The following is a 9,264-nucleotide window of genomic DNA, read 5'->3' on the forward strand; positions in this document are numbered from 1 at the left end:
GGGCTCCGGCGCGGCCACGGCGTCTCCGCCCGCGCGCCGCACGGACGGGGCGGGCGCGGATCGGGGGCAACGCTCCGGCGCGATGGGTGCGCGCTCGTGCAGTTGTTTGTGTTTGAAATTCAATTGCTCCCTCCGCTGCGCGAGGCCTCTTCCTCCACCCCCTCCCGGTCCCCACTCCTCCTCCTCCCTCCTCCCTTTCTCACTCCTCCTCCTCCCTCCTCCGCGCTCCCTCCCGCGGCGGTTTGATGAGTGCGGCTTCTTGACGCCCTGTGCCTGCCACTGCCCGACGCCCAACCTGGAGCCGCCTGGCGGTGCGCGGCGACACAGGCGTGAGGAGCCGATTGCCGAGCAAGCCGAGTAGGCTTTGTGTGCCCGCTGTCGGTGGGTGCCCGCCCGCCCGGGAGGAGCTGGCGCCCGGCACGACGGAGCGGCCTGGTGCCCCTCCCCCGGCCTCGCGGGTCGCTCCCAACTGCGGCTTCGGCGCTGCCAACTGTCGACATTTAGGCGCAGTGTCTCCCTGCCCTCGGCTCCATCCCTATCCACGAATGTTTGCTCGGCACTCAGTGCATGGCAGAGTGCTGGGCGCCGGGGCGAGGGCTGGGCACCGCGCCCCTGAGCGCACAGAGGTTTGGCCTGGACCTCGACGTGCTTACAGTCTGTGGGGTGGCTCCTGAAACGTCGGGGATTGCGCCCTACGACGGCCTTTGTGGAATTAGGTATCGAGGAAGCTTCGGAGGGGTTGTGGCACAAAGTGGCCACGTTACATGTGCATTAGACAGGTCTCGGTTCTCTGCTACTTCCTGGCAAAAGAGCTCTGGGCTTTACCACCATTTAAACCCCCAAAGATGAGCTCTGTTCTAGTGGGAAGAGACAGTGGAATGCCAGTAAATCCCAAACCATCGATAAAACGTGAAGTCACTAGCTCTCTTGGGGCAGTGAGAGTGGGGGAAAATCTGGCAAGGCTTCACAAAGTGGTGACTTTTGAGTTGGGCCTTAAAGGACGAATGTGATTTTGCCGGATTCCGGAGACTACATTTTAGACTAGGTTGTATATTAAGAACTGATAGAGCCAAAACTTGAATTCACGTCGCTTACCATTAAGCCAAACAAGACTTTGCCGTAATTACATCTTTGATTTGCTGTCGCTTTGTTGATCTTGGATTTGCCGAAATTCCAGACACCTATGGTAACTTAGAAATAAGCTATTTGGATCTTATGTTATAGTATGTCCAGATCCTTAAAATTTTGCAACAAAATATTCTAGGTTTGAAGAGATAAAATATGTGTGTTTTTCTTCCCACAAGTTTCCTGATCCTACTTCAAAGCATATGCAAAGTTTTGCTGAAAAAGAAGTGCAGGATGAAGCCAAAAGGCCCAGATCCACATCCTACCCTGCTGTTCATTAGTCATGAGAACTTGGCTACTCCGTGAACTTCTCCCTGAGCCTCAGTTTCTTCAGCTGTGATATGGGATCACATTACTTTCCTGCCAACATCACAGACTGGAAGGGCTGCTTATCATTAGCCGAGGCCTGACCTTGCTCCCTACAGACCTTCATATCAGTTGGTTATCCTTATGTCCATGGCAATGCATTTCACAATTTTTGCCTTTATAAAATGTGGCCTCTCAGCATAATCCCACCTTGTGATAGGAGTCCTCTGGCCCTGTCCACAGGCACTCCGAGCCCCAGGCTACTGGCACAGCGGGGCACTCTGCAAGGTCCTCATGCATGCCCTCAGCCACAGACTTGTCGATTTGTTTCAATAGCAAATCCAAACTTGTTGCAACAGAGCAGCTAGATCCCAGTTGGTGTTTACTCTACCATGCATTCCAGTTTGAAATGCAGTCAGTGTGATAGTCCAGATTCTGTCAGGCTAATACCCTTCTTTGTTGTTCTTATTGTTGTTAGGAGAGAATCTTGTCACAAGTTCTTAGAAATGTTTCAGTAAATCCAGTGTCACAATTGGTTTCCTTTTAGTGTTCAGGCCAGTATTATAAATATGCCATTTCAGTACAACAAACATGTTTTTTAAACTATTTTCCAATTTAGCATACCCCAATTTAGTTTAAACCAAAGACTGCTATCCATTTCTCCACTTTGTTGCATGGAGATGGCAATAAGCCTTCTTAAATTCTTTTTGCAACAAATCTCTTGGGCCTGTCATTCAGTCCGCCATGCAGATGCTGGTTGCAATAAAACAACCAGGGTTCCCTTTGTTGCAATAATCTCCCAGGCCTTGGTTGCAATTTAATATCCAAGTTCTCCTTACAATAACATCATCAACCAATTCACAGCTGCCCCTAACAACCAAGCCAAGAGCCACAGAGGGTCAGTTACAGGGGCGGGCATAAACCTGCTTCCCCTGGGATTCAGGTCTAACTTAGCAGCTTTGCAGACTTTAATGTGCAAATGAATCACCTGGGGATCCTCTTAAAAAGCAGATTCTAACTCAGTAGGTGTGGGGTGCCCACATTTCTATTTCATCACCCAAGGTGCTGCTGCTTTGGACCTCCATTTGATTAGTAAGGTCTAAAACACTGGGTCACAGGCCTCCCACTGCTAGTCCAGCTTGGAACCAATTCACAGATGTCTCAGTGAAATGATTCCTTTGATGCTGGTGCTTGATTCTGCATTTGTGTGGGAGGGAGGTTAAGACAGACAGTGGACTTGGGGCCCTAGAGCAGAGAAGGCTTGAGGGTGCAGATCTGGCTCTAGGGTTCTGACGCGAGTCTGGAGGAACAAGGTCAGGGAAGATGGTGGCGGACTTCTTTCTGCCCATGTCAGGAAGAAGGAGGAACTGGCACAGCAGTAGGGTTGTGGAATTTAGAGTACTAGAGGAAGGGGCAACATAGTCTAGTGGAAACAACCTGTGTTTGTTTGAAACTTGCTTTTAGCAAATGACTTAACTAGAATTTCTAAACAAAATTTTCTTCCACTGCAAAAATACTAATACACATAGCTACCCTTATGGTGTGGTTGTAAAGAGAAAAGGAGATCATCTGAGTGAAAACCTTACCTGCTCATTAGGTTCAAAGGAAATGTCAGCTTCCTTCCCTTTAACTCCTAAGAGAGAGTCGAGGGGTTTGCCTCTGGTCCCAGCCCTCAACGCTGTGTGACCTGCTCCCATTACTACTTCTTGGGCCTGGTTACCGCTTCTGGAAAATGGAGGAGAGAAGGATGGGTAGTTTAGACCAGTGGTTTTCGAAACCACCTCCATTGTCCCCTCCCACTGGTGCCTCCCAAAATAAAAAAGCATTCATGCTTTTATGCATTTTACAAGGAGTCAGAGTGGTTAAGAGTCAGAGATAACGGGTCTAAGTACCTGCTCCACCACCGTGACACACTGTATTGCTTTAGGAAACCTACTTCACTGCCCCCAGCCTCAGTTTGCATGTCTGTGAAATGGGTGAGTTTCAGTTTCCATGTCTGTGAAAAGGGTTGTGATGAGGATTGAATGAATTTAATGTATTTTAAAGTGCTTTGAATAGAGCCAGGAACATGGTTAATGCTTGATAAAATCAGTTATCACTGTATTTGTCAGATTAGATTGAGTAATATTTATTTCAAGAAAATGGGTTACTTTGCAGTGAGCTTCTAGGTACTAGCCTTATGCGCTGGTAAAGCTGGCACTACTACAATGAATGTGGGTGTTCACATGGGCTTGGGAACCCATTTACCTGCATTTGAGTCCCACTCCACCACTTACCAACCGTGTGACCAGCCACAAGTTACTCAACCTTTCTGTGCCTCAGTTTTCCATCTCTAAAGGGGGATGTTGAGAACAGGCTTAGAACAGGTGCTTAGAACAGGCTTGTGGGATCTTAGTTCCCAGACCAGGGATTGAACCCAAGCCCCTGGTGGTGAGAATGCGGTGTCCTAACCGCTGGACCACCAGGGAATTCCCTTAGCTATTTTTCTTAAAAATGCTTATGTTTTATAACTCTTCTGTATGTATAATATCCTGTATAAGAAAAATATTTTTTTAAAAGAGGATTCTATTTTTATTTAATTTTTTTGGCCACCATGCAGCTTGCGGGATGGGATCTCAGTTCCCCAACCAGGGACTGAACCTGGGCCACAGCAGTGAAAGCCCGGAATCCTAACCACTAGGCCACCAGGGAACTCCTGGATTCCGTGTTGTTGTTTTTTTGTGTGTGTGGTACGCGGGCCTCCCACCGCTGTGGCCTCTCCCGTTGCGGAGCACAGGCTCTGGACGCGCAGGCTCAGCGGCCGTGGCTCGCGGGCCCAGCCGCTCCGCGGCATGTGGGATCCTCCCGGACCGGGGCACGAACCCGCGTCCCCCGCATCGGCAGGCGGACTCTCAACCGCTGCGCCACCAGGGAAGCCCTGGATTCTGTTTTTTAAAAAGTGAGAATCATTGGATTCATTCTCTAAAGCTATTCTTTTAACATATCTGACTATTTAAATGTAAATTAATTAAAACTAAATATTCCCTTTGGGCTTCCCTGGTGGCGCAGCGGTTGAGAGTCCGCCTGCCGATGCGGGGGACGCGGGTTCGTGCCCCGGTCCGGGAGGATCCCACATGCCGCGGAGCGGCTGGGCCCGCGAGCCACGGCCGCTGAGCCTGCGCGTCCAGAGCCTGTGCTCCGCAACGGGAGAGGCCACAGCGGTGGGAGGCCCGCGTACCACAAAACAAACAAACAAACAAAAAATATTCCCTTCTTCAGTCATATGAGCAACTCTTTAAGTATTCAGTGGCCTCATGTGGCTATTGGCTACTGTATTGGACAGAGCAGATACAGAACATTTCCATTAGCTCAGAAAGTTCTATTGGACAGCACTGTTCCAAGGCCATGGCTTTCCATTTGAGCTGTACATTAGAGTCACTTGAAGAATTAAAAAAATACTAATGTCTGGGCCAGACTCCCCAGAGTTTAGATTTAATTGGTTGACAGTGGAAGCTGTTAAAGTGTTTAGGCAAGAGAGAAACATGAGCAGAGGTGAACTTCTAGAAGCTTCATTTGGAGGCAGCATGGGTGTGGAGTGGCTTGGAGTTGCCAGGTCATGGAGAGGGTACAGACAGCGGTGGTCTCTGCTAAGGGACGTGTGACCCCACATGTGGAAGGGGCTGTGAAAGCTCCCGTGGAGCTGTATTCCTGGGTTCTCTTCTCCACTCTTCTGAGAATTATGGTGGCAACGGCTCCTTAGCCCTCAGGGGAGAGAACTTCAGCCTTCATAGACCAGGAAAGAGTCAAAGCATCTCAAGATCCCCGTGAGTTGTAGATGCCATTTAAAAAAATTCAGCTTAATTTTTGTATATGTAATTAATATGTGTATATGATACAAAATCTAGAAAGTCAAGAAGATAATTTAGTGAAAAGTCATCTCATGTTACTCCTCCCTATCCCTTGCCACCCCAATTTTCTTCTTAGAGGCAAAAATTTACCAATTTGTATGTATTCTTCTAGTAATATTCTCTCTATATAATTTTCAAGCAAATGCAGAGCTATCTATTTTCTTTACACAAATTGTAGCATCTCACTTACACCATTCTGCACTTTACTACCTTTTACTTAACAGTATATCTTGGGACTCCTTCCATTTCAGTACACAAGGATTGGCCCCATTCATTTTAATGATTGCATAATAGTTCACAACATTTCTGTGTCAGAAATGATATAATCAGTCCCCTGTAGATGGATGTTTAGGTTTTTTCCTTTCTTTTGATAATAGCAATAATGCTGTAGTGAATAAAACTGTACCATTTCATCTCTTTCACGGGTGAGGATTCTCACCATTTTTCTCTCCCATTTGCAAGATGAAAAAGGTCATTCACAGCAACATTATTTGCAGGAGTTTGCTGACAAGTAGTGCTGGAAGTAACCTTGCTAATTATAGACAGGGGCATCTAAGGTTGAATGAGAAGCCTCCATTGTGTACAGCCACAAACTCCAGGTCTGTCTGCTTTCCCCTTGGTCCTGAGACTTAAAGGAATGAGGTCTGGGACCAGAGTCAGGCTGACAGAATTGCTGTGGCTCTCATCGTGTCTGACCACAATTTTCAGCCCTCTCCCACCAAGGGCATTGCTCTGAGACACCAGGGACAGAGGCCTAGGGAGGAGAGGAGCCTGGGAGGTGCCTGGGTGAGGAGGGACCAAGGGCCCTTTTCTGGAACGATAAGATTGAGCCCTAGTGGGTTCTCTGCCCCTCGCCCCCCCTTCTCACCACCGAGGGAGAGAGAGCAGCAGTTTTGGCTCTGCTGGAGGAAGCTGATTATGGCTTCTGTGGGCACAGATGGCCATGGAGGTACTGAAAGGCCACCATTTCTGCCACCACATTGCCACGGGCTTGAAGCTTCATTTATTCACCCCCACATATATTCCTAGGGCATTTGTAGGTGCTGTGCCAGGCCCTGAGGGAGTGTTGGGGGCAAGGCGTAGGTTTGAAGATGAATAGGTGGCTGGCAGTAGTAGTCTGGTCTCCAGCTTTCCTCCTGGAATCTCCCTTCCCAAGCATCCTGGGGATCCCCTTCATCCCTCTCCTGTATTTTCTTTTTTTTTTTTTTTTTGTGGTACGCGGGCCTCTCACTGTTGTGGCCTCTCCCGTCGCGGAGCAGAGGCTCCGGACGTGCAGGCTCAGCGGCCACGGCCCATGGGCCCAGCCACTCTGCGGCATGTGGGATCTTCCCAGACCGGGGCACGAACTCGCGTCCCCTGCATCGGCAGGCGGACTCTCAACCACTGCGCCACCAGGGAAGCCCTCTCCTGTATTTTCTAAATCCTAGGCGTTTCTTTTTCATGGTTGGTCTCCCCTCCCCCCCCTTTTTTTTGATAGAGCACATCCTCTGGTAGCTTCCTGAGTAACGGTGCTTAGAATGGAAAATTTTGGAGAACTTCTATGTCTGAAAATGTCTTTATTCTACCCTCCCACTTGATTGATAGTTTGGCTTGGTGTTGAATTCTAGGTTGGAAATATTTTTCCTTTGGATTTTTGAAGCCCTTGCACATTCTGTCCTGATGCATTTTTGTTGTTGTTGTTGTTTTGTTTTTTTGCAGCATATTTATTTATTTATTATTTTTGGCCGTGTTGGGTCCTCACTGCTGTGCACGGGCTTTCTCTAGTTGCGGTGAACAGGGACTACCCTCCATTGTGCTGTGCGGGCTTCTCATTGCAGTGGCTTCTCTTGTTGCAGAGCACAGGCTCTAGGCATGCAGGCTTCAGTAGTTGTGGCATGTGGGCTCAGTAGTTGTGGCTCATGGGCTCTAGAACACAGGCTCAGCAGTTGCGGTGCACAGGCTTAGTTGCTCGGTGGCATGTGGGATCTTCCTGGACCAGGGCTCGAACCCGTGTCCCCTGCATTGGCAGGCACATTCTTAACCACTGTGCCACCAGGGAAGTCCCTGTCCTGATCCATTTTAAGAGATCTGTTTCTTTTCCTTGGGAACTTTCAGGATCTTCTCTTTGTCTTCAGTGTTCTGAAATTTCATATTGGTGTGGATCCATTTTTATCCATTATGCTGAGCAGTGGGTAGGCCCTTTCAATCTGAAAACAAACGCTTGTCCTTCAGTTCTGGGAAGTTTTCTGTAATTATTCCTTTGATGATTTCCTTCCCTCTTTTTTTTTTCTGTTGTCTCTCTTTTGTTTTGGAACCCTTATTATTCAGATATTAGACTTTCTGGGCTGGTTCTCTGATTTTCTGCTTTTCTCTTCCAACTCTTCTAGTGAGAGTTTTACTTGTGTGCTTATATTTTGATTTCTCAAGAGCTATATTTTATTTTCTGCTTGTTACTTTTTTATGGCATTCTGTTCTTGTTTCATGTATACAGTAGTTTCTGAGAAAATTGATAGGTTTTGGAAGTTTTCTTCTCCCTGCACTTTCTCTATTTTTACTTGTTTGTTTTGTCTCTATCATTCATGTCAGAGTGCCTGCTCATGTTTAAGAGTGAGGGACTTAAAAAAGAGTGAAGGGCTAAAAAGACATCTTGTACCTATGGGCATGTGGTGTGGCTTCTCAATTGAGAATTTGATGTGAGGGTTATCTGGATGGGAAATTTGTAGGGGGAATCTCTGATGTGGGATTCCATAGATCTTTCCTCTTGCGCTGAACACATTTCCTGTGGAGATTTTTCCCAGCATCTAGCCTTTAGGGTAAAGGCCGGCGGCCAGTCTTCTGGAGAAATAGGTCTGGGGTCTCAGTATTCCATGTGCATATTGCTTTAATTCCTTTGATTTCTGTAAAATACCTCTGCCCTTGACTGTGCCTGGTTTTCCCCATAGCAGAAACCCTCTGTTTTGTTCCCTCTGGAAAAAACCAAAACCAAAACCCTTTATTTTTTCTGGGATTGGGGAGAGGCAGTCTTCTACTAGCATGAAGTGGGGGAGGGGATTTAGGGCTCTAACTGTTAACCAGCTTGTAACCAGCCCTCACTTTTGCTCCCTTCCCTTCTCATTCACTTCTGGAGGTACTTGATGCCACCACTCCTGAGCCCTTTGAGGTTTCTACAGATACTTCAGATTCATTCTCACCATTCCCCAAGGCCAGCTTGCTTCTTGGCTCTCTTGGATATGCCAAGTCAGTACCACTGATGCATCTTGCTCTTCACCTTCCAAATGTTGTTACTGTGATCTCCTTTTCTCATGTCCCCATCTTTGTGGGGTTGAATCTTTTCAAAATGATCTTTAATGACTTAAAAAATTCCTTTAATTGAAGTTTTAGTAGAATTTCAGGAGGGAACCAAATTAGATATGTCTATTCTATTCACTATCTTTAATGGAAGACTTTATAACTGTTATTACTACTTTTGAATAGGTAATGCACAAGTTACAAATTTCTAAAGGTATAAAGGAGTAAGCAGTAAGAAATAAATCCCCTTCCCATCCCTGTCCTAAAGTTTCTATTATCAATTTCTTGCACGGAAACAACCTTTCGAGGGCAGGGTATCTACCTATTAAGGTAAATCATTAATCTTTACAGTAAGAGGACCCTGCTTAGAAAATGTTTGTCAAGAAGATCTCTGCCCTTTTGGGGTGTCTCTTCACTGCAGGGCAGCAAGATATGTTGACCAGGAACAAGGATAGTCATTTCCCTTTGAAAGTTTCCCATTCTCTTACGTTCTAAATCATTTCACTGTGTGTTAATATCAGATGTTCCTCACAGAAGTAGGGTAGGGTCCCTTCATACTCTATCCATTTTTCAAAGGAGGAAAGTGAGACTCAGAGAAGAGAAGTGACTGTCCAAAGTCACCAAAAAGTAGGTTGGGGAACCTAGATTCGAAAAGGTGGTATTAGAAGTCAGCACTGTG

The sequence above is a fragment of the Kogia breviceps genome, chromosome 1 (genome assembly GCF_026419965.1).
Source record: "Kogia breviceps isolate mKogBre1 chromosome 1, mKogBre1 haplotype 1, whole genome shotgun sequence".
NCBI lineage: Eukaryota > Metazoa > Chordata > Mammalia > Artiodactyla > Physeteridae > Kogia > Kogia breviceps.